The sequence below is a fragment of the Corythoichthys intestinalis genome, chromosome 11, assembly GCF_030265065.1.
Source record: "Corythoichthys intestinalis isolate RoL2023-P3 chromosome 11, ASM3026506v1, whole genome shotgun sequence".
NCBI lineage: Eukaryota > Metazoa > Chordata > Actinopteri > Syngnathiformes > Syngnathidae > Corythoichthys > Corythoichthys intestinalis.
In genome coordinates, this window is record NC_080405.1 from 19,374,775 (window position 1) to 19,400,220 (window position 25,446).

At 39.3% G+C, this 25,446-nt stretch overlaps 2 protein-coding genes across 6 annotated transcripts in view; one reads left to right on the forward strand and one right to left on the reverse strand.

Moving 5' to 3' along the window:
- The window catches only part of macrod1 (mono-ADP ribosylhydrolase 1), a 317,841-nt gene that overhangs the window by 147,771 nt on the left and 144,624 nt on the right, over nucleotides 1-25,446 (forward strand). The window lies entirely within an intron of this gene.
- flrt1b (fibronectin leucine rich transmembrane protein 1b) overlaps nucleotides 1-25,446 on the reverse strand; it is a 101,988-nt gene that overhangs the window by 64,147 nt on the left and 12,395 nt on the right. Inside the window, exon 1 of one of the 3 annotated variants that reach the window (XM_057851198.1) lies at nucleotides 16,393-17,043. The exons of 1 other annotated variant lie outside the window; for it this stretch is intronic. The gene's annotated coding sequence lies outside the window, so the exon portion shown is untranslated. Of the gene's footprint in view, nucleotides 1-16,182; nucleotides 17,044-25,446 lie in introns of those variants that run through there. One more of the 3 variants, XM_057851199.1, reaches the window with a different exon arrangement.

Genomic DNA, 25,446 nt, shown 5'->3' on the forward strand with positions numbered 1-25,446 from the left:
AACTCCGGACAATTGTCCATTTGAGGATTGCAGCTAAAAGCACCATAATCTCGTGGGATTGAATGCCAGTTTTTAGGGACATTGTGCTTCCCGTGTAATGCAGTTTTATCTCTTCAGATTGCTATCCCGAGGAGATGCTGCCTTGTTCTTTGAGAAGGCGGTTGAAATAAAAGCACCGCTTGTACAGATTAGAATGAAGAATCCAAGCTTTAGTGCTCTGCTCTCACAAAAGACAACACAACTAATCCGGGCAGACATTATGGTGACATGATGAACACATTATGATGATGCTTCGGGTCAAGAGACAACGGGAAAAAAATGTCTGACAGCAGCAGTTTCTACATTTCTTTACAATTTGTCCGAGAAAAGGGAACACACTAGGTTCATTCTAGATGAAATTTGCATGTGAAAACCTCTACACAATACGCTAAATGGACTGTCTTCGCAGAGTGTTGCTCCGCTCATCTGAGTGCTTTACTGGAGTGTACTGTACATTCACACATATTCATACACTCATTGCAGAATCTGTGAAAGGTTCCAATTTGCACACATTCACACAATGGTCAGGAACCAGGGCCCGGGCGTCACTTTAGTCTGAAGGACACTAAAATGCCAACGCATGAGAACCACAAATCTACGAACCACAATTTTAGCAATTCATTTATGAGTGTGACCTCAAATGCAAAACGCACATTTACAATGTCATATTGCTGCCTTAATTTTGAATGTTTACCCATGACTTGAACCGATATGATTTGGATCCGATTCAACACTCAGTGCTACCATAGGCGGAGTTTGACTTTAGGGGCAGGGTGGGCACAACATGTTGATGACCCCGAAACGTAATAATCAACTTACAAGAATATTTATAATACTAAATTGAAAATGAGCGTTTTTTTGTTTTTTTTGTTTCCTATCATTCATGAGGGGAGTTCTAAATCAGGCTGCTTAGTACAGCTATATTTTTCGCCAAGATCGTCATCCAGTGAATATCATACGCCCGCCGGTGTCGTGCCAATGTAGTTACCCCCGTCAAAAATTGTATCACCTTGGCGGAGCCACCGCGCTGCACTGATTTGATTTCAGTGTTTTAGTGATGTAGTTATCTAAGAGATTTTAAAACATGGCCCATCCATCCAAAAAAACTTTTTTTTTTCTTTCGTATAACGTAACATACGTACTGAACGTAAAAAAGGGCAAATGTTTCACTGTTTTACTCGCAAGATGACCTATAACTGTTATTACTGTAATTCGAGTTCCTATGGAGTTTCTCCAGTTTAATAAACGTCAATGTCCAAAATGTATAACTGTGGTTCTTTTCTGGCTTCAATTAAATGTTAAATCGACATAACTCATAAGTAATGTGTGTGTGTGTGTGTGTGTGTGTGTGCGCTCCCGCGGCCAGGGGACACAATTTTTGGTGGGGGTAACTACATTGGCAAGACACCAGTGGTGGCTCTGTTGTACAATTTAGTGGGGCAAATTGAAACTCCGCTCACCATTTTGATGGTGGTCTCTAGCATTTCATGGGCCACATTTTCAATCCTTGGTTCTTGCTCAGTGGTTGTTGTCGCTTTTGAAAGCTTAGGTTTGAAAAAAATTACATATATCCATCTTGCCTCTAAGCAAAGCAAATGACCGTCCAATGTGCTAGTCCCATGATCTGTTCGAAAAATAATTTTGACCCATTATCGAAATCTTTTTTGTTCATTTCATTAACTTTTGTTGTTTATTTTATTGCTTTACAACTTTAATAGACAATATTTTGTCGGAAAATTCTTTGTTTTAAAATCATATAGAAGTCAATTACATGCAATGACACTTTTCAGCCACCAGGGGGCCTGCCTCCCCGTTAAACTCCGCTTATGAGTGCTACCTGTATTTACGAAATTAATTGGGTCTGGAAGTAAATTCAAAACTTGAAAATTCTAAAAGTATGGATGTGTTTTCTATGTAAATGCCCTAATGTGTTCCTAACCCCCCAAAATTCAGACAAAAATATTTTATTAATGCATAAAACGGCATCAAAACATGTAACAAATACATGTTACAATTAGATTATTGCACAATAAACAAAATTAGAGTTGTGCATAATATAAAAAAATCAAGAAGAGAGTAAAGAATAAAAGTTATTACACACATCTAAAGCTGTCGGAGCACGAGGGGCAAATAAAGAGGACGCTGAGATACACACATACAGATACAGTAGAGGTCCCTCTTAGCCAATTGGATGACAGGAATGCTAGGCAATAGCCAACGGCAGAGCAGCTGTATAAGTATGTTACGTTCTGTAAACTCTTGGAGCTGCGTGTACCAGCCATACTTGATTTTCGTATCCTGAAAGTTCTTTCGTCACAGTTGAGACATGTCTTAACTAGAAAATTCTGTATGTATAGATGTTCATAACCTGAGGTACCGCTGTAATTTATAAAAACCCTTTGTTTAAAAATGCATATAATTTTGATGAATTGATGAAAGCCATGTGGTAAACAGGCAACAGTGCCTTTTGCCTGAGTCAGCTGGGCTCCAGTTACCTTAATGAGGTAAGAGAGATAGAAAATGGATGGATCGTCATTAATCATTGTGTTATTGATTAAGCGAATCTCAAAGTGACTCTGGCAATTAGGGTGCACTATTAAACTGCAACCAGCAGTGGCACTGTTGATTGACTCTCAAGTACTTCACATTTTAAAGAAAGGCATGACATGAGACCACCTGTAAAAAGTTTAGCTGTTTTTCACATAGCTGATACAAGAATTTTAAACACATGAATATTCAAATTTTGTATGGTTCTCTGAGGTACCATGTTAGCAGAAGAGTAGCAACGACATGGACGTTTCCAGTCCATTCAGGTGGTCAGACTCGTCAGCGAGCCTCTTTGTGTGGATGATATCTGATCAAGCAAGGTGGTGTACCTCCCAAGATAATGCAGAGAAAGCTTCAGATAGCAATTGGAGGTGACAGAACTTAACCGCTGTAGTCTGTGATAAAATACAGTATGTATTTGAAAAATACTTATCACAGAATTAGAAGCGTACTAAAATTGCTGCGAGAAAAGGAATAATTAGTATTTGCATTGGTTCTCAAATGACGACATATACAGTAGTAGACTCCAGAGTCCCCTCACATCTTTTCAAAGTCAATTCTAAAGAAAGCCATTTGGTATTTTAATGGATAATATTCTATTGATGATATTGCAGTGTTTTGGAACCATGGTTTGGAGTATACTGTATTTAGGATTAAAATAGGGCTGTTAGCCACGATTTGATTCGATTCAGTTCAATTCAAGCAGCGCCTTTGATTGATTTAAGACGATATTATATAAATTGTTGTTACATTTTACGTAAAGCAATTAAAAATGCAAAGAAATTTTGATATTTTTGACAATTTCTTTGAAACCTTTCAGACGTTAAATAAAATGACATATAATAAAGATTATGATGTTGATCATTATTTTGCGTTTTGATCAATTTAGTTTCGGTTGTGCTTAAACAGTCGACATACGGATCCAGATCAATGTATCGTTACCATTGTTGTTAATCTTACTTTAAAAAGCAATTAATTACAGTTACAAATTATTCCCCTAAAAAGTAATTGAGTTACTCAGTTACCTGAATGTAAGAGTAATTAGTTACTTGGCAAAGTAACTGGTGTTACTTTTCATGTTTTTTTTTTCATGCCAAAAAAAGATCAACATAGGTCACACTATGTGAAGTTCAAAGGGTTTTTGGCACAATTGGTCCAAGCCCAGTTCTTTACCCTAAACTTAAGTAGACACAGGGGAATAGCGGATATTGCGATAACTACATAGTAACCTTTGCTATATTTGGAGGTCATTTAATGTTGTGAATCAACCGTTCAAGTTGTTAAATTTGCTCCCATTATTGCATTAGTTCCTTTCTGTCTACTTTCGACATGTGAAAGTTTTAAAACTGTTTCATAATTTAAAGATAGATTCAAGTCAAGATTTTGCCGAATTAGGAGTATTTTAGATAAAAAGTTACTTAGGTTCGCTAGGAAGGTTAGCTACAACAGCGCCTTCCTGAGAAGTCTATTGCTTTAAGATGGCGGCTGTTTACTAACGCCGGCACGTCTATCATTTCACATTCAGTTCTTTATACATGTGATATCTATTGTAGCATCATCTTGGCGTAGTTTGTAGGCTATCGGCTATAGTCAGGTCTTATTGTAGAAATCTAGAGCATCGCGTGTGCAACGCCGTCGCAACTGCCTTCCCTCCTTCCCACTCCCGCTCTGATTTCTCTGTGAGTCCTCGTCTCTCACTTTTCTCGCGTCATTCCATCAACGTAGTCACGCAGAGTTACGCACGCCTTTACATCCTCAGTAACGGTAACGGCGTTGCAAAGATGAGAAAAGTAATTAATTAGATTTACCGTCTTTTTCGGACTATAAGTCGCAGTTTTTTTTTATAGTTTGGCTGGTGGTGCGACTTATACTCAGGAGTTACTTATGTGTGAAATTATTAACACGTTATGATATTTCACATCTTATTTTGGTGTTTTGGAGTGACGCTGATGGTTTGGTAAACTTTGGTTAGCATGTTCTTTATGCTATAGTTATCTGAATAACTTTTAATAGCTATGGCCACATTCGCGTTCTGCCTTTGGTAATGTGTGTTCAATTGTATGATTGACTTTTTTATATTGAAATGCATGCTTTTAGTTTGTGGCGCTTTCACGCCTAAGTGGGGGCACACTCGCACATGTTTACACGAAGAAGAGCGCTCACACGCCAGAAAAAGACAGACAGCTACGCAGCGTCTCTGAGCGAGTGGGCGAGAGAGAAAGAGAGAGAGAGAGACACGGCTGCGAACCTACGTTCATTGTTTATGCTTATAAAATATTTCGGCAGAGGCAACGCCTGTGTGGATCATCTTTTCGGTTGTTGTTGTGTGTTTTCCACCCGCGATCGGACACTTAGAGCCAGTTGTGTGGTTGTTTGAACTATGTGCTAATGCTAGCGAACACATGCTAACCATTTATGTCATTGCTGTAATAGCACGTAATTATCATTTATTTACGTTGATGCGAACCTGTTTGATATCGAGGACGAAATTGATTCAGAAAATTATACGGACGTCCAGCATCGTCATATGGGAGTTTAGCTTGCTGTATAGCCAGGACCGAGTCGTAGTGTCCTGGTGAGGACAATATATTCGCATTTCGTTGTTCATGCACTGGACATTGCACACTTTTTCAGTATGTTGTTCTCTATTTTATTTTTATATTAAATTGCCTTTCAAGATGACATATCTATTGTATGTGTTGGATTTTATCAAGTAAATTTCCCCCCAAAATGCGACTTATACTACGGTGTGACTTATGTTTTTTCTTCTTCGTTGGGCATTTTATGGCTGGTGCGACTTTTACTCAGGTGCGACTTGTAGTCCGAAAAATACGGTACTCACTACTGAAAAAAATAAAGCCGTTAGTAACGCCGTTATACTCTAACACTGTTATTAACAACACTTATCGTTACACCCCTAGAATTAATCTATTCTATTTCTATAGGCAGTTGACATTTTATTTTTATTCGTCATGAACCACAAATTTTCACTGTTCACATTCAGTTCTAACATTCTTTGTCCTTAAACCCAATGGATCGAGTAAAGTGCCATGCACAGTATCTCATGTCCATACATTATCACGTGAAGAGAGACTTTTTGTGCTCTATTATATATGATGGATGAGAAGTTGGCGGGAATGCTGACAAACACATTGTGGCACCTGCTTTAGTCTGAGCATATGTACCCTTGTTCTGTTCATTAACAACGCACATGTTGTCACATTGCTTTCGACAAGCGTCAAGCTACTGTCTGCTTAGCAGACAGCCGCTAATTCCTCTAATTTGTGAAATTTGTAATTTAAATAGCAACATATAGCTTTCGTAAAACACTGTTTTTTTAACGTAAAAGAAGCGAGTCAGCTCTATCCATCCATCTGCTCAGATGCTTATTTGCGCCCACCTGTCAAAGCGAGGGGCTGAAGCATCTCCCAGACTAATCGGCAATCGGCAAAGCCTCTCCGATCATTTGCGAGGTCATCCATTTCTCCTGTCAATATACAGTACAGTAGTGCCTTGAGATTTGAGTTCAATTCATTCGGTGGACAGTCTCTTTCATATCTGAAATCATTGTTTGTAAAAATAGTAATGTCATTATCTAGTACACTTAAAGTACAATACAACACCTTTTTGTTTCTTTGTTTTCATCGTTTATGTTCTAACGTTTCTCAATACACTTCAATAATATCTAATATTCTGTACATGTTATAGTCTCACATGCTGTAATCTGGAAATTTCATGTAGCTAGCACGCTATCTATGAACGCAGCCTCTTCCGAGAAGTGTGATACATCTGTTTACGAGGCTAAATGTCCTTTGTTGTAATAACATTAGCAACACGTAGGCATGTTTAGCCTGTTGTTTCTTAATGCCAATATTACTGTTGGGCTCTCTTCAGTCTGTTCAAATGATGACAACAAGTTGCCCCGCATCGCTTTCATTTCCTTTTCAAGAAAATCCAATCAAGGATCAATAGGAGGTCATCCATTGAGCTAAATTGGTAAAAGCAGTGGTTTCAGTACACTTTCAATAAATTCCATTCACCTTTAAAGAGGCAGCAAAATAACAATGCACTGAGTATGCATCAACAGTTTTTGTTACGGCTCACTATTGACTTGGATGGAGCCTAATTCTTATCTTGCATCTTTAATCGAAGGAAATGTTAACAGCTTGCCAAAGCACGAGCATCGATATGCTCAGAAACTGCCCAGTCCTGCCCTCATACTGATTAATTATTTACATCTGCTATGAAATATTCATGTTGAATGTCATGGCTTTAGGCGTGCACACAAAGCTGACAGCCTTTAAAAGGATGGAGCGCAGCCCGTGATTAGGTAATTCCAGCACGCTACTGTCTTGGTGCGCCTCAAGGTTTCGGAGGTGGGATTTTATTTGGCAAAATAATAAGAGGCAGACATCACAAAGGTGGATTTATTAGAGAAGAAGGTCATATAGCCTCAGGACAGCAGACACACTGTTCAAAGTGTGGAAGACTCCTGACAGGCATCCACTTCCTCTTGACAGCGTGCGACGTCTGTGCCTCTGACCTGTGGCCTAAAACTCAACATGGGAACAAAACTCCACCACGGGAACAAGTGCTTTTTTTGGGGGGAAGAAACACCTTAGTTTAACGAGCTCTGGCCAAACACGGAATATTCTATTCCCGTGTCACCTATCAGTCTTTTTAGAACGTACGTATAATGTAGAAAATCATATGTCTACTTCAGTGATTTTCAGTCTTTAACTCATTGCAATTGATGGTGATAGAAGTCAAATCCATTCAAAGTGAATGATCAATGGCAGCATTTCACCTCATCAGTGGCAGCAAATAAGTTAATTGGCATTGTAGATCTTGAACTGGAAATTGAATTAAAGTGGAAATTTTGGAGATCTGTTCTAAGAAACTCTAACACAAGAAATGAACAAGTGTCCTTGGCAAGGGGTTCTTAACCTTTTTGAGAGTTCAATTAGTTGCGGCAACATCATTGAATGTGCAGCAGCTGTAAAATAACACTGCCCCTAATATGGCCCATGCGGCCCACATTTACAAAACTGAAATTACTTGTTGGCTCACTCAATGGGACAAATATGAGCCATAGCCCGATGGTATAGAATCATTGCAGGCAAAAGAAAATTGCTGATATCTGTACCATAATTTTTCATATAATATACTCTCGTGAATGTTATATCCTAAATCCATTTTGCGGCAATTTTTTGTCTGTGCACTTATGTAAGATATGCACTCCAAATTACTGCTATCCCATTCTTTATATGGATACAGTGGTACCTCCACATACAAAGTTAATTCGTTCCAGGACCTTGTTTGTAAGTTAAAATGGTTCAATGTGGAGCTGGATTTTCCCATAAGTATACAATTCCAGTAAATTGTTCCACAGCCTGAAAACCTACAATAAATCCCTAATAAATACTGCTGGTACCATTGCAAATTGCAATTACACATAGCAAAACAAATAAATTTTAAATAAATATCGTAATAATGATAATACAGTATGTAATAATAACAATAATAATAATTCAATTAATTATGTAACGAATCAGGTTCTAATGAGGCGGATGTGTTTTGCCTACTGTACCTGAATGCACCACGTGGCTGACGTGACAATTAGATAGGCGCGGTAGAGATTTTCATTTCTATTTTAATGTTCTGTTGTTGCTGGCGTCAACTGCGGCCGACAGTAGGCGTGTTGGGCTGCACAAGTTCTGAAATAAATAAGTAAAAACCTGACAAAGCTGGCAATCTCTTTTGTGATGGTAAACCAATAATAATTGTCACCTTATAAAAACTGGCGAACAGAGGTCGGAGGAGGACCGTCGAGATCGATGTCATACGGCCATTTGTCAAGCCATTTCACGGACGTGCACACCACGCTCATATTTTTCAATCTTTTCCATCTTCATTTCAATGGTAAGTGAATGTCATGGTAACTTTTTCCTTTTTTCGCCATTTGCACTTGGAGCCCATGTTGATTTCTCTCACAAGAAAATCCGCCGTGAATCCCTCTCGCGGGTAAACAAAGAAACAGCGGAGCAGTCATAAATTGTCATATTTCGAGCATGTCGTCAGATGTAGAAACAAATGGCGAGTCAAATTTTACGTCTGATATCGGAAAGATTGTGTGTCAAAGTGATCGTATGTCGAGGTACCACTGTAGTTTGAAATAGCTAATAGAAATACAGTGGTACTTCGACATACTATTTCATACTGTAGTTTGGAAATAGTCAATAGAAATACGGTGGTACCTCGACATACGATCACTTTGACACACAAACTTTTTGACATCTGACGTAAAATTTGACTCGCCATTTGTATTTCTACATCCAACGACATGCCCGAAATACGACGATTTATGACAGCGCCGCGGCTTTTTTTTTTCCCCCGCAAGACAGACGCACGGCGGATTTTCTTGTGAGAGAAAACATGGGTTAGTGCTAGTGTTAAAAAAGGAAAAAGGTGACGCTTATCATTGAAATGGAGATGACAGAAAAATATGAGGGTGGTGTGCGGATCCGTGAACTGGCTCGACAGTATGGCTGTAGAATGTCTACGATCTCGACAGTCCTCCTGCGACCTCCGTTTCCCAGTCTTTACAAGTTAAGCTGACGATTATTATTGTGGTAACATCGCTAAAGAAATCGCCAGCTTCGTCAGGTTTTTAATCAATTATTCCATCAAGTTTGGAACACAACACGCCTACTGTCCTCTGCAGTTGACGCCAGCAACAAAACATTAAAAGAAAGTAAAATCTCTACCACACTCTCTATCTCACCGTCACGTCAGCCACGCCAAACGTTCAGGTACAGCTTGCAAAAAACGCAAGCCACATTAGAACCCGATTTGTTACATTATTTCAGGAATTACTATTATTTTATTATCATCCTATCATTCCGATTTTTATTTATAATTTCTTTGCTATGCGCAATTGCCATTTGTAATAGTACCAGAAGTATTTATTAAGGATTTAGTGTAGGTTTTCGGGCTGTGGAACTAATTAATAGAATTATAATGTATTCTTATCGGAAAATCCTGCTCAACATACGACCATTTCGACTTACAAAAAAGGTCCTGGAACGAATTAACTTCATATGAAAATGTACCACTGTATGTTACAAATATCTTTAAAGAAGTTTCCAATCTTTCAATCAGATATTGTTGATATATTTAACGTTGAATCTGCTTTCCATAGTGAATTACTGGTGGCATTTTTTTTTTTTTTTTTTTTTTTGGACAAGTCGCATTTTGCTGCTAGAGCTGTCTCATATACATTTAAGGGGTTTATTGGTTCACAATGGACTTCCGATCATATGGCATGAAATTTTATGAAAATAACACAACATGAACTAATTCACTATTGCAATGAGAATTCATAAAAATTTAATTCATTAAACCAAGTACCGTATTTTATAAAAAAAACATATAAGTCGCACCAGAGTATAAGTCGCATTTTTGGGGGAAATATACTTGATAATATCCAACACATAGAACAGATATTTCATCTTTAAAGGCAATTTAAATTAAAAATACAATAGAGAACCACAAGCTGAACGAAATACGAACATTGGCCGGTATATTAACGTAACATAACTAATAAGAGTTATTCAGATAACTATAGCATAAAGAACATGCTAACAAGTTTACCAAACCATCAGTGTCACTCCAAAACACCAAAATAACATGTGAAATGATAATGTGTTAATAATTTCACACATAAATCGCTCCAGATTATAAATCGCGCCCACAGCCAAACTATGAAAAAAACTGCGATTTATAGTTCAAAAAATACGGTATTTGAAATTCAAAAAGGCCTGTCCCGGTTTGTGGTAAACGAATAACCCACTAGGGGGTGAGCTGAACCAAATCTCATAAATCTAGGTCCAAATGAGGTGGCTAAATTAGCCACTTAACTATGAATATGTATGCGTGCATGTACATAAATGTATGTATTCTGACACTGACTGTCTTACGTCTTTTAAAAAGAATACCACACAGACTGAATATTAAAATATTAGCTACTCCAAATACTCCTCTAACCAGTGAAAAGTTTTAATTTCTTTTATTTGTTTTTATTTTTTCTTAGTTTTTACAAAATAATTGTAGCATTACAGTAATTTCTCTCTACAGTAATAAGATATTGACAGTCCTCACTGCTCAAGTACAATCTCAATCTATCCTATTGTAATGGGGAATCATCCCACTTGCCATCTTAAAGTTTTTCTTTAAAGTTTTTTTTTTTTTTTAAATAAATAGTTGTTTTTAGTTGGGGTACTTGCTTTATTCTTTGCTGTCATAGATTTGTTTCCAGCTGCGTCAACAGCTGTTAGGAGCAAATAAACTGTAATCAAGACCACCTTCAAGCCAACCCATTTGCTGAAGCACGCTGCGGTACAGAACACAATGTGTTTACATATTTATATCTTGTGTAATGTACCCAAAATGTACGTACTGCGCTGAAATGTTTTTTTTTCCCTCTCCATTTTTCATGTGCCATTTGCAATTCTTTCTCCTGGTTCAATTCTCTTGTGTCCTCCTATGTAGACTTAAAGCAAACTCTCCTTTGAAAAAGGTGTTTGAGAAGGATTGAGCTGGACTTTTCAGCTCGTGAGCCTATGAAAAGATGAACTTGCGGACGATGTGGCTCTCGGTCATCTGTTCTTATAGCCTTCAAAACACTAACCGTAAGGAATTAGTGGGCTGGCTGTCACGTCACAACTACAAAGGCAAATCACCTTGCGAGTCCAAAAGACAAATTATGTGACGATAGAGCAATCAGGAGTTCCATTTCATTGAAAAAGTTAATATTTGTGTGAAAAACACTTCCCGGCTATAAATATGATACAATTCAAATAAAAATGAGTATACCTGAACTGCATGTGCCAGTTTGATATTCTGACAGTATGTTAACCTTAAGCCAAAATATCACGGTTTCACGGTTACTTTGAGATATCTGGGTTTAAAAAAAAACAAACTTTTTTCCATTGAACAGGATTTTTATTTTTTAAAACATATTAGCAAATTGGAACATAAGTATAATGTTAATAAAAAAATTAAAAAAAAAAACTAAATAAAATTAAATTTCAGTCTTTTAGGTGAGCCTAAACCCACAGCAACAGCTCAACATTATTACCATCAGAACAAAAATAATTGAATTATTTTCCATAAAAAGCATATGTGTATGACTCGTATCATGTTTACATCATACACACACTCTTTCTCAACACAGACAGTTGACAGAGAAAAAAACAGAACGTTTTACCATCGTTAGACACAGTAAACGCGTTGGAATTAACTCTCGTAGCTGGTGGGAAACGTTCATGACAGTGTTTACTAACATTTAATTTTGTATAAATGCGAAATCAAATTGGAGGCAGTCACCCTCCGCGAACATGTTTTACATGTCTGTTGGCCTTCCTTCCCTAAGCCTTGGCCATCTGTAACTTTTTTCTGTAGCCGAAGTATTCCCATACCAGCGATTTAGTTTTCTTCAATGGGGGAAAAAGTACAGGAGTTTCACCTCCTCCAGCCATCGTGTCGCACAGCTGACTCACTGACAGTAGCCACGTTTACATGCTGACTTTTATTCATACCGATTCAAATCATTCCGAATGGAAATTTCACATCAGCTGTTTACATGTCACTTCATCTATTCCGATCCAGCGTTTACATGTGACTGCCTTTATTCCGAAAGGACGTTTGACAACTGCCGTCTGACATGCGCAGATTAATCAAAACAAAGCGTCACGTTGCAAAACATGGAGATTGATCGTCAGATCAGCTGCTGTTTTAACTTTTCGAGTGGAAACAAAACTTCAGAATGATACGCCGTTCATTTAATAAGTTGTCTGGGTGCACTGTGCGTGTGCTTGGAAGCCATGTTGCAAGTGACGTTACTTACGTCACCGAGTGACGTCACCACGTCAGTACGGAGCGTGCGCAGAAAGAACGCAACCAGACACCATTCCGCTTCCCTGTTTACATGATATAATTTTACTTCTAATCGGTTTGGGAAAAGGAATATTCCACCCCTGTGAATCGGAATGAAATTCCATTCGGTTTGGGCCTGTTCATTCCGAATGAGGTGTTTATATGGAACACATTTATTCGGTTTGAACAAATATTCCGATTGTAATTGGAATATTTGGCTCCATGTAAACGTGGCAACTGAGCAACAACCGGTAGGGGAGGGTTGAGCCTTACAGCTGCAAGCAAGGGATTTCTCCATGCATTTTTGGGACATAAAAAAAATACTTTAGGGATGGTATGACAGAACATTTTTGCGGTTTTCAAACCTTGACGTTTTCATACCACTGTATACCTTTACACCGGTAATCGGCACATGTCTAGCCTGATCATGCTTTCTTTTGTAGTGTGACATTGTTAGGCCTTTGCACCTCCTAGGTATTTGTTCAGCCTTTGTACCTTAAAGAGCTTTACTTCATATGTAAAGCCACTTCTGGGTGGCTGCTCTGACATCCTGCAAAGAAGTTGAAGCAGAAATGCTACAAAAACCCACAAGCGCATTTATGCTTTTATTTTAAAGAAATCAAATAGATTATAGTTCAAAGCAATACTGTTATCATTGGAAAGATTGAAAACACTTGAATGCTAGATGTAAAAATGATGTTGAAATCTGAGAAAAATATGATTTTCACAATATTTTGGAATGCTGTGTGTGCTGAATGAAAAATTGAAAATGAAAAACTGAAAATGAAAAACTAAGTATACTGTTAAAACCTCGACTTAACGATCACTTAAATATTTGATATAGACGTTGCAAAAATTGAACGCTGTCATCCAGTAATGGAGTGTTCCAGTGCTGCAACGATTAATCGATGAACTCGAAGTAATTTGAGTAGAAAAAAGCTTCGAATCAAATTTTGCTGCTTTGAGTATTCGCTTAATTAGAGTGGCGTTTTAATGGTTTCTTTTGAAAGTGTTTGCATTTATTTTGATTGAGTTGAGTGAATGCACTGCCCTGTATTGACCATGGTTAAATCCAGCTGAGATTTTGTATGAGCTAATGTTTTTTATGCATTCATAATTTAGTTTAAAAGAATATTTAGCCATTTTTTTTGAGAATTTGCACGATTTATTAAGAGCATTGTACATTTTTTAAATTTAGCATTTTATAGTATAAAAGCTAGCTGACTTTTGCTATGCACGTTAGCCAAATTTTCTCTTGTTGTATTTAGATCTTCTTTTATTTTTACTTTTTTTAAATACCGTTTGAGACTAAGCTCAAGTATTTTAATTTATCCCAAAATGAAAGTGCAATTCTGCATATTTTGAAGAAACACTCAGGATTTTTTTGTATTCACATTTAATGCTCTTTTGAAAGTGCAATCTCAGCAAGCTTTTGTTTTACATCTCTTAAAATTGAACCAATTACTCAATTATTCGAACTAACTTGTTGATAGATTAATCGACGACCAAAATAATCGATAGCTGCAACCCTAGAGTGTTATGCCCATGCACAAGTGTACAAGATTTCAGTGTTTTGAATAGGGCGCAACAAAGTCGATTACGCAAATAAGTAACAGTACACGGTCACACAGCTCAAGAAGACAACCACAATTGTTTTTCATTAGATATTTATCAATATAAGCCATGAAGTGCACTCTGATTCCTTCCATTGCTTCAGAACAAATTTGTGAACAAATATGTCCCTAAAAATTCGTTCATTAATAAATTGATTCATTGTTAATCTCTTGTCTGCAATGCTATCATTGTATGAAATCATTTCAATTGGGGGTTCATCATCATTTTTGCCTCAAGATATCATTTGAGAACTTAGGCTTCCAGCTGTGATCAAATACACTTTTCCTAGTTGAAAGACTGAAATTTCTGACTTCCAGCATGTGCTCCAAATTCATTGGAAGCACCTTTCATGATATACGTGGAATGTCAGAAAAGTTCTACTTCAAATCTCGACTTCAAACTACAAGTTTTTCTTTTCAAAGTAATCCCCATGGAGTCTCACACACTTTCCCAGCCTTCACTGCCACACCTTCATGAATCTCTGAAAGGGTTCTTCCAGGATTCTTTGCAGCCCCATTGTCATGGTCATCGTGACATCATTCCCTTGATGAGCACCCTAATCTTAGGAAATAGGAAAATATCACTCGGAATCCTTTCAAATGACAGCATGATGACGTTTGTCAAGCCCAGGAAGTGTCAGATCAACTCTCAACTCTCAACCTCAACTCTCATTCCTCAAAGATTGGCCTTTTGGTCAACGTTGAAGATACGTAGCTAGATAGCTAGATAGATAGTACATAATATTCGAATACCGTGTGTATGTCGCTCTACTGGATTTATTAGCTTAATCCGTGGATCGGGTATGCGTTCATGGTAATTATCTCAAAGACCCCCTTTTATTAGCCAGAAATTGACCTCATATATCCCCTTGGCAACCTAATTGCTCCCGCTAATTCGACAGTACAATAGTGCGGAGGCTGTTTAACGGTCTAATCTCTTAGAACTAATTCTTTTGCAGACAGTTAAGGACCACACTTATGCATTCACACCAGGAACCAACGTCTATTTATGTTAAACACTGTGGACGCCTTGCTGAACAATGTTCTAGCAGTCTTGAGTCACATTTTTAAAATGTCAGTTAAAGGCACGCCGTTGACGTCTGCTTGACTGACAGACGAATACTATTTTTCTTAATTTATATCCTTAAATCCTAAAATGTAACAATATCTAAAATGCTCGGTGTTTTTCCTTTTGGTTAATTGTGTTCGAAATGGGGCGTTATGTAAGCAGCGCTCCTCTTCTTCTGTCGGATCTGAATAAGAGGAGATCAAAAGGGAGCTGGGGGCGGGGGGCATGGAGAAAGAGCGTTTGCTGCCTTTTCCTCTTCTTCATTCTCACCACATTCTCTCCACCGCACGACTTGCCCTGGATTCCCGCGTTCTCACTCTCTCGCTCGGACATTACACTTTAATCTCCTGTTCCGTGCTGCTTTCTCCCTCACAACCTACCCCAACTCATCTGGCCTATCACTCTTTTTCTTTTTTTTTTTTTTAATCAGTCCATCATAGATCCACCCATCCATTCCTCTCTGCCTTTCTTCATTAATCCCATGTCCTGTGCAGTTTTGGCCGTGAGAATCTCATTCTAATCTGAAGTCACACTATGACTACTAATCCACTGCTTGTACATATATAAGTGTGTGTTTACAGTTTCAGATGAGTTGAGCAGGGGTGTGTGCGTGTGGGGGTGTTTGGGTGTGTGTGTGAGAGAGAGGTTGCAGGTGCTGCAAGTGGAACATAAGAAGGGCATGTCCATTGGGAAATACACAAACACACACACACCAACACAATTTATGATACACAAGCAACAGCACAGATGATAGGAAAAAACCTATACAATTCCTCAAAGTATTATCTCCACTTTAATCTTCCCAACACCCCCCCCCCCCCCACACACACACACACACTGTGTATAATAGCAAATGCGTTCAAGTGCACGTATCTCCTACGGGAGTCATGTTCAACATCAGTGCCCTGACAATAAAAAAAGAAATAAAAGCGTTCAAAAAGAGCAGCAGCAGCTCCATGAAGACGACACGCATCCTACCTTGGCTTCCACCTTCCCCCCATCAGTTTGTGGCTCCCGCTGGGGCTCTCCTTGTCAAAGCATCCCCTAACTTAGCACACGTTAAATCGGCTCCGATGAGCAGGCTTTCTCCCGCGCCTCTGACAGGCAGCTCAGCTCCGCGATGTGCGCTATTTCTCACCCCCACCTCAACCCGCCAACGCGCCGTCAATGGCAGAGATACGCACTCACCTCAGAGCAAGTGTTTTCACTGCCGCGGTCCACTCGAGTCCACTTGGCTGCCTTGCAAGTCCACAACAGCGTCTCGTCATCGCGCACACCACAGTGCAGCCTCCTCTTTCTCTTGCTCTTCCTCCTCCTCCTCTTCCTCGTCAAAGGGCGCAGTGTCCCTCCCCGAGCGCAAAATAGCGGCGTATGTGCGCCCGAAAAGTCTGATTTTCCACACCAGCTTCTAGCTCCTCCTCGTCGTAGACCACTTCTGAATCAGAAGAGAAGTCTGATGCGTTCTGGAGTAACTTTGGTCACCTTCGGCACACTTAGCTGCCTCCTCCACCTCCTCACTCGTCTGGTCCTGGGCGAGTGCGCGCGCGTCGATTTCTGTGCGCGTCCCTCAGTTTATATGCTTGTGCGTGTAGTTTGCGCTTTTCCCTGATGTACTGTGTGCGCATGCATCATGTGTCATTGTCATCCCCCACTATATCACGATTCAGCTATCGCAGCTCCGAGGATGTTTCTATTGAATTTGCTGCTCATCAGTACGAGTATATGCGTGAAGTTATTGTCAATTATGGGCATTTATGTCTATGTACAGTACATGTGTGTTTGACTATTAACTCATTGCCAGCCATTGACAATGATAGACGTCAAATTCATTTAAACTGGGGCTGGGAATGCTCATCTTTCATTACCATTGGAAGGATGACAGCGATCATACGCTGATGTCTGTCTAGCGGTGCAACGGTTTGCAAACCGTACGGTTCGCCCTGTATGGTTCAATACACCTTTATGAACCGCACCTTTTCGGTTTTGCAATTAATGTGTTCTGAACGCTTGTGGAATGAATTGATCGGGCTCTGTGTGCCTGTGTGTGACGTGAAGCACCGCTGTGGAGAAATTCCCGCCCCGCAAGTAAATGTCAGATCGCTGTCTAGAACCTGTGTAATAGAAGCCGAGTAACGCCCTCTCTCGCTTACGGGCGAAGTGAAAGTGAAACAAGAAAGAAAACAAATAGCTATGGCGAGCGGAGGAGTGGAGAGACTGAATTTTGAGGAAGCACCGGCTTCTTTCAAATCTGCGGCGTGGCAACATTTTGGTTTCCCCGTAGACTACAATGCGGAGGGAGAGAAAATATTGAAGAAAAAAAAAAATGCAAGCATTGCTCAGCGCTTGTTCCCCATGCTAATGGCAACACTTTTATGTCATCACTCCGGCACCTCAGCCGGCATCACCCACAGATATCACTTTCTCAGGGTAGGACAACCCCGAAGATGTCACCAGTGAAAACACACGGCGCGCTTCGTTAATATATTTGCAACGCTTGTCCCGCGTTACATTGTTCCCTCGCGGACATATTTCTCCAACAACGTAATCCCTGACATTTATGAAATGGCACGCAAAGCCATCGAAGATGATTTCGCTAAAGCACATAGTTTCGCCCTGACCACTGATAGTTGGAAGTTGGACGTCCCGTGCTACAGAGTGCTACTACCTATCTGTGACGGTCCACTATAATTCATACCTGTCAAATTGTACGGTCTCGTCGTAATTTGTACAAGTGAGCACTCATTTTTAAATGTGTACGCCGTACGTTACGTTCAAAATCTGCACGTTTTTCGTTCTTTACGGTTTTTTTTTTTTTTCATCCGTTCGGATTTGGTCACCGTTTCTGCAACGAGACAATGCGTTGGTTGAATGACGCGATTAAAGTCAGAGACTCGGAGAAGGAAGAGTGTTTGTTGAGACGCTGTAGCAAACTCAATGCAAGGCTAGGTGGCTCCAATATTACCTGACTTAGCCGACAACATACAATCTACGCCTAGATATCTCATGCATATAGAACTACATGCGAAATGACAGACTCGGTAGCGTTAGTAAACAGCCGCCATTTTAGAGCAGTAAACTTCTCAGAAAGGCTCTGTTGTAGTAAACCTTACGAGCAAACCAAGCAACTTTTTATCTAAAATACTCCTAAATCGGCAAAATCTTGACTTGAGTCTTTCTTTAAAGGATGAAACAGTTTTAAAATGTTCACATGTCGAAAGTAGACAGAAGGGAACTAATGCAAAAACGGGAGCAATTTTATCAACTTCAACGGTTGATTCACAACATTAAATGACCTCCAAACATAGCAAAGGTTACAATGTTTTTGGGTTTGTTTGTTTGTTTGTTTGTTTGTTTGTAATGAAAAAAAAAAAAAACATGAAAGGTATCACCAGTTACTTTGTCAAGTAACTTTTTTACTACTGCGTGTGTATATCAGTAATCAGTCACTACACTAGCCAAAGAGCTAAGAGGCATTTTAACAGTCGAAAATGTTTACATTTTAAGTGTTTATTTCATTTTTTAAAAAAGCAAAATAAAGACAGTTAAAAAAAAAAAAAAAAAAAAAACGCAAACCGAACCGAAACCGTGATCCCAAAACCGAGGTTCAAACCGAACCATGGGCTAACTGAACCGTTGCACCCCTATGTCTGTCCTAGTCAAAATGGATCGGACATTTCGTGTTAATTGGTGTGTGTTTGTGGAATGTGCTTTGTTTGCCAGTGTGTCAGTGGCGCCCCCAGAAATTTATCACAGAGGGGTCAAATGGGGACACTTAAAATCGTGGGATGTCATACCAAAACTAAAGCCATTATTTCAGGATGTCATTACACTGCTGTAGTAAACTATTAGAAAGACTTAATCCTTTAAAACTGGAATGCAGTGTGTTTAGTCTGTGGCACGTCAGTGTTGCCGCCACATCAACGCAGTGAAACATGGCTGTTAAAGTCAAGCAGTGAGTGCTCCCCAGTTGCAGAGCGGCTGCGTTTCAGACTCGTCCCAGAAGCGGTTCCTGCGTCAATTGAACTAGGTAGGATCGGACAGACCGGAAGTCGCTTGTGTAAAAATACGGTGAATCCGGTCAATTCAAAATAATATTATTAATTTCATAAATTTCTCCAAGGTGCTTTAACTTGACAAAATATTTCAATAAACCTTTCATAAGGAAAAAAAACATTGAGGTATTTCATTTGTAAAATAAATGTTTGTCTTTGCAATTATTTTCTCTTCAGCACACGACTATTTTCTTCTTTCTTTTCTGAAAGCTGATCAACACGCAGTTTCTAAAAGGGAAATGTTTTTTGTATTGTTATCTTTAAATACTCGCTACTCTTGCGCGATCTTGCAATCCTTGCGTTGACCAATCAGCCTCTCCACAGATGCTCTGCTCGTAAAACGCATCCTATAGAAATTGGAGGTGACTGCCAGCGGTGTCGCAGACATGCCTGGTGTATTACCAGGGCTAGAAGGGCAAGTAACTATTTTTGGTAATTAACAAAATATGTGTATCGTATAGTACAGTATTTGGGCATCACATTTTGGATCATTTAGGCCACAATATTAACATTTGCTAAAAGTGATGCTTACACGAACCAAAATGTGATATCTCAATTAAAATTGAATTATTTAAAAAAATTTATAATCATTATTGTAATATAACTTTAACGAAAATATACAATTAGAGTGGGGCAAATAAGTATTTAGTCAACCACTAATTGTGCAAGTCCTCCCACTTGAAAATATTAGAGAGGCCTGTAATTATACATGGGTAAACCTCAACCATGAGAGAAAATGTGGAAAAAACCCAAGAAAATCACATTGTTTGATTTTTAAAGAATTTATTTGCAAATCATAGTGGAAAATAAGTATTTGGTCAATACCAAAAGTTCATTTCAATACTTGGTTATGTACTCTTTGTCGGCAATAACGGAGGCCAAATGTTGTCTGTAACTCTCACAAGCTTTTCACACACTGTTGCTGGTATTTTGGCCCATTCCTCCATGCAGATCTCCTCTAGAGCAGTGATGTTTTGGGGCTGTCGTTGGGCAACACGGACTTTCAACTCCCTCCACAGATTTTCTATGGGGTTGAGATCTGGAGACTGGCTAGGCCACTCAAGGACATTGAACTGCTTCTTACGAAGCCACTCCTTTGTTGCCCTGGCTGTGTGTTTGGGATCAATGTCATGCTGAAAGACACAGCCACGTCTCATCTTCAATGCCCTTGCTGACGGAAGGAGATTTTCAATCAAAATTTCTCGATACATGGCCCCATTCATTTTCCTTTTCACAGATCAGTCGTCCTGGTCCCTTTGCAGAAAAACAGCCCCAAAGCATGTTTCCACCCTCATGCTTAACAGTGGTTAAGGTGTTCTTGGGATGCAATTCAGTATTTTTTCTTCTCCAAACACGAGAACCTGTGTTTCTACCAAAAAGTTCTATTTTAGTTCCATCTGACCATAACACATTCTCCCAGTCCTCTTCTGGATCATCCAAAGCAAACCGCAGACAGGCCTGGATGTGTACTTTCTTCTGCAGGGGGACACGTCTGGCAGTGCAGGATTTGAGTCCCTGGCGGCGCATTGTGTTACTGATAGTAGCCTTTGTTACTGTGGTCCCAGCTCTCTGTAGGTCATTCACTAGGTCCCCCCGTGTGGTTCTGGGATTTTTGCTCACCGTTCTTGTTATCATTTTGACGCCACGGGGTAAGATCTTGCATTGAGCCCCAGATCGAGGGAGATTATCAGTGGTCTTGTATTTCTTCCATTTTGTAATAATTGCTCCCACAGTTGATTTCTTTACACCAAGCGTTTTACCTGTTGCAGATTCAGTCTTCGCATCCTGGTGCAGGGCTACAATTTTGTCTCTGGTGTCCTTCAACAGCTCTTTGGTCTTGGCCATACTGGAGTTTGGAGTTTGACTGACTGAGATTGTGGACAGGTGTCTTTTATGCCGATAATGAGTTAAAACAGGTGCCATTAATACAGGTAAGGAGTGGAGCCTCGTTAGACCTCGTTAGAAGAAGTTAGACATCTTTGACAGCCAGAAATCTTGCTTGTTTGTAAGTGACCAAATAATTATTTCCCACTCTAATTTGGAAACAAATTCTTTAAAAATCAAACAATGTGATATTTTTTTTCCTCCACATTCTGTCTCTGATGGTTGTCGTTTACCCATGTTGACAATTACATGCCTCTCTCATCTTTTCAAGTAGGAGAACTTACACAATTGGTGGTTGACTAAATACTTATTTGCCCCACTTTATAACTTGATAAAAAACGTTAATAAAAACCACCCTAATACAATTAAAATGATTATAAACACAAATCTAGCTGTGGCCCCAAGTAACACTTCGAAGTTGATGCATTTTGAAAATTTCATAGTATTTAACTTATTGCCTTTTGATGCCATTGACGGTGCTAGATATCCAATCGCGATACGATAACCGTTGTTGTTGCAGGAAAAATCAAAGAGTACATGGTGTTTTCTCGAATTTGAGGTTTACAGTACTTGTTTTTGAAAAGAGAACAAATGCTAAAACTCACTACGAAAAATTTGCCGGTTTAGGTCTGCCATTGGCTCAATCTGACAGCAAGTCGGAGTGTATGTGAAAAGCTTGTGGTAGTGGTCTCTCGTGCTTTGGACGAGACTTTATTATGTTCAAGCGATAGCATGACGCCTATAACAAGTGCTATCGAGCCCCCTGCAGCAGCCTCTTGTTCGGATATACAGGGCGTCCATAAAGTCTCTTTACCATTTCAAAAATTTATTAAAAATGCAATTGATTAGATATTTTATTCAGATTTGTTCTCTTGTATTCAGCGTTTATTGAGTTTTTTTTTTTTTTTTTACTTCTTTTAATACACTTCTACATGGGCACCATTGGTTGCACGAAGCGCATCAAGACGGTACTCGATTTCTTGCCATGTTCGCTGTAGCATAGCCTCATCAATTGTGGCAGTGGCATCTGTAATCCTTCGCTTAAGGTCAGTAATGTCCTTTATCTTTGTTCTATACACGATATCTTTAACATAGCCCCATAGAAAGAAGTCCAGGGGAGTGATATCTGGTGAACGTGGTGGCCAAGGAATTGGCCCATCCCTTCCAACCCATCGGTCTGGAAGTGTTTGATTGAGGAACCCACCAACCGGCAGCCCCCAATGTGGTGGTGCACCATCTTGCTGAAAAATGATGTTTGGTTGAAGGTCATTCAGTTGTGGTGCCACATATTCAGTTAAATGGTCAAGGTAAACATTTGCAGAAGAGTCATTTGTGCTCCGTGCAACTAATGGTGCCCATATAGAAGTGTATTAAAAGAGGTAAAAAAAAAAAACGTCAATAAACGCTGAATACAATAGAACAAATCTGAATAAAATATCTAATCAATTGCCTTTTAATACATTTTTGAAATGGTAAAGAGACTTTATGAACACCCTGTAGTGATTGGAGTGTACAAAAGATTTGCCGTTGCTCCTCTTTATGACGCATCAAAGTCCTGCCTTGCGGGCTGTGATTTGTAGGACTAGATTGGAAATGCAACTGAACCCACAGAATACCAGACAGACTTGTCATGTATTGCGAAAGTCAGAAGGGCTTGCCAGGCTACACACTCAGTAGGGTGGCCATTAAATTTATAGGACGGCCATGGTCACCACTGGCCACCCCGTGGTGGCGTCATTGCAGTGTGTGCATTTATGTCTGAATGTGACTCTGCGTGCAAATAGTGCGGTCGGTGTGGAGGTATGTGCTTTCATCTGTACATTGTGCTCGCTTGTGTGTGTCGTGTCACTACTTTTACAGGGCTCTGTGAGCTCTGTTACAGGGTCAGCAGGTCGCCACAGTCCACTGAGTACAACATCTCACTGAACGTTAGTTTGACAGGTACACACACGCACACACACACTTATTTGGGCTGACGTGCATGCAGTTTGGAGCCTCACAAGTCTTGTGGGACTGCAATGTGTGTCACGCTTGCCAAAAACAATAGAAGACTTAATAAAAACAGATATGCACTCGGTGACACGGTGCTGCAGCGGGGACGCCATCTGCGGATCACTCCTTTCCGTTGGTACAAAATGGAAGCCGCTGAGGAGACACATGGCAGAGTGCACCTTTGGGCCCTCACAAAAACACACTTGGCCCCTTTGGGTGTTGTGTACTGTACACAACAATACCCCTCTCACCAGAGCAAGGTGTGATAAACATTCATTTTAAGCCAAGTTAAAAATAAACATATTTTAATGGGTACGCCTCCGAGCAGCCATCGAGGCCTGAATGGGCCCCTCGAGGCCTGGATCGGGTGCAAAATCATCATCAGCACCCTCTGCTTTGTACAGCTCAACAGAATTAAAAAATAAAGTGATTTTCAGAATTATGGTAGTGGTGCGAAAAAAAGTATCAAAGTCGCATTTCATGTACAACTGCCAACCAAACAAAATGCAGTGCGAATAAAAGACCCAAAATACATTCTATACAGTTGTGCCATGATTTATAAGGTAATTTACGTAATTTATAGCACAGACATTAAATCATATTTTCCTATTGATATGAATATGAATGCATTACCCCTTTCAGGGATAGTAGTCACTAAACTGGACAGCTATTCAAAAGTTTATATTGTAGACAGTTAACCCTATATAAAGCAAATGACTATTTTTAGTACTTAAACATTAGCATCTCCATCTGCCACCGACACACCATCGAATGTGAGCAAGTAAAGATTCCTCCTGCATTTTGTCTACATTTTCAGTTTGATTTTTACTCCTGCATTGGTCAATCTTCATATTTTTGCGCATTCGCTTGAACGGGAAAAATTAAACGGTTGAGTTCATCGCTACAGATACCAGCGTCACCATTTTACATCACTACCCAGAACACATAGCGACGTAAATAACAGTGGCCACTTATGTCGAAATAGGTTTTCATACTATATTTTCAGTTTTTAGTTTGTCTATTGTAGATGAGCTACTAACATTAAAATACAGTATATTGAACCAACCTGTCATTTTAGTCGAGGTTTCCTTTAAAAGCTTAGAACTACCGAAATTTCCGGACTATAAGCTGCTACTTTTATCCCTCATTTTGAATCCCACGGCTTATAGTCCAAGGCTGCTTATTTTTATTTATTTATTTGCGTTAATAGGTAACTATTTGACAGCTGCTTCATAAGACTGCCATAAGACTGTAATAATTAAGACATGACATTATCATGGGCATTAATGAATGCTTATGACAGAAGTCATTAAATGTCATCCCGCAAATTACCTCACTAACGTCATTTATGTCCAGTTTGGATCTTTTACATCCATTCAAAAGGGACATCATTTGCCGGATGACACAAAAGGACATCTGTCATAAGCATTCATTAATGCTCATAGCAGTGTCATGTCATAATTATGATGGTCTTATGACAGTCTGCTCGCACCACTGTCAAATAAAGTGTTACCAAATTCCATAACTAGCAATTAATGAAACAACTAGAACAGTCTCTGAAGAAATAATTAGCAGAGAACATGAATTTTGATTGGTTATTTATACATCTGTAGCACTGCAATGCATGCTTTGAGGCATGTTATATGACAACAGTGTTGACAGCAGATGACAGCAGAGGTTGACTGTCTCCACCATGAGAACATTGTTGGCCAAATGAAGCTTCTTGAAGCAATGAAGCTTTGCAGCTAATTTGTTCAAAGCTGCAAAGCTTCATTGTGGTTCATTTGGTCTTATGACAGTCTTATGCCAATGTCAAATAAAGTGTTACCTGTTGATATCTTTTGGTGTAAATATCCCATAATACAGTGAGGACAGCTGCGGCTTATAGTCCATTTCGACTTTTCAATGAGCAAATGCTGTTTTCGTGTCAAATTTGGTGGGGGGCGGCTTATAGTCAGGTGCGCCTTATAGTGCGAAAATTACCGTACCTTAACATTCATGCTAGTTTTGTTCAAGCTTCGAATCAAATTTTGCTGCTTTGAGTATTCGTTTAATTAGAGTGGCGTTGTAATAGTTTGTTTTGAAAGTGTTTTGCATTCAGTTTTATTGATTTGGGTGGATACACTGCCATCTAATGGCAACAGTGAATACTGTAATTTCCCGAATATAACGCGCACTTTTTTTCCCCAAAATCAACTTGTAAAATCATGGTGCGCATTATAAACGGGTACATGGATGGAGACAGAAATATATATATATAAACTGATTTTTTTTTTTTTATTGAGACGGCCACGTTGTGTTGAAGAAACGTATG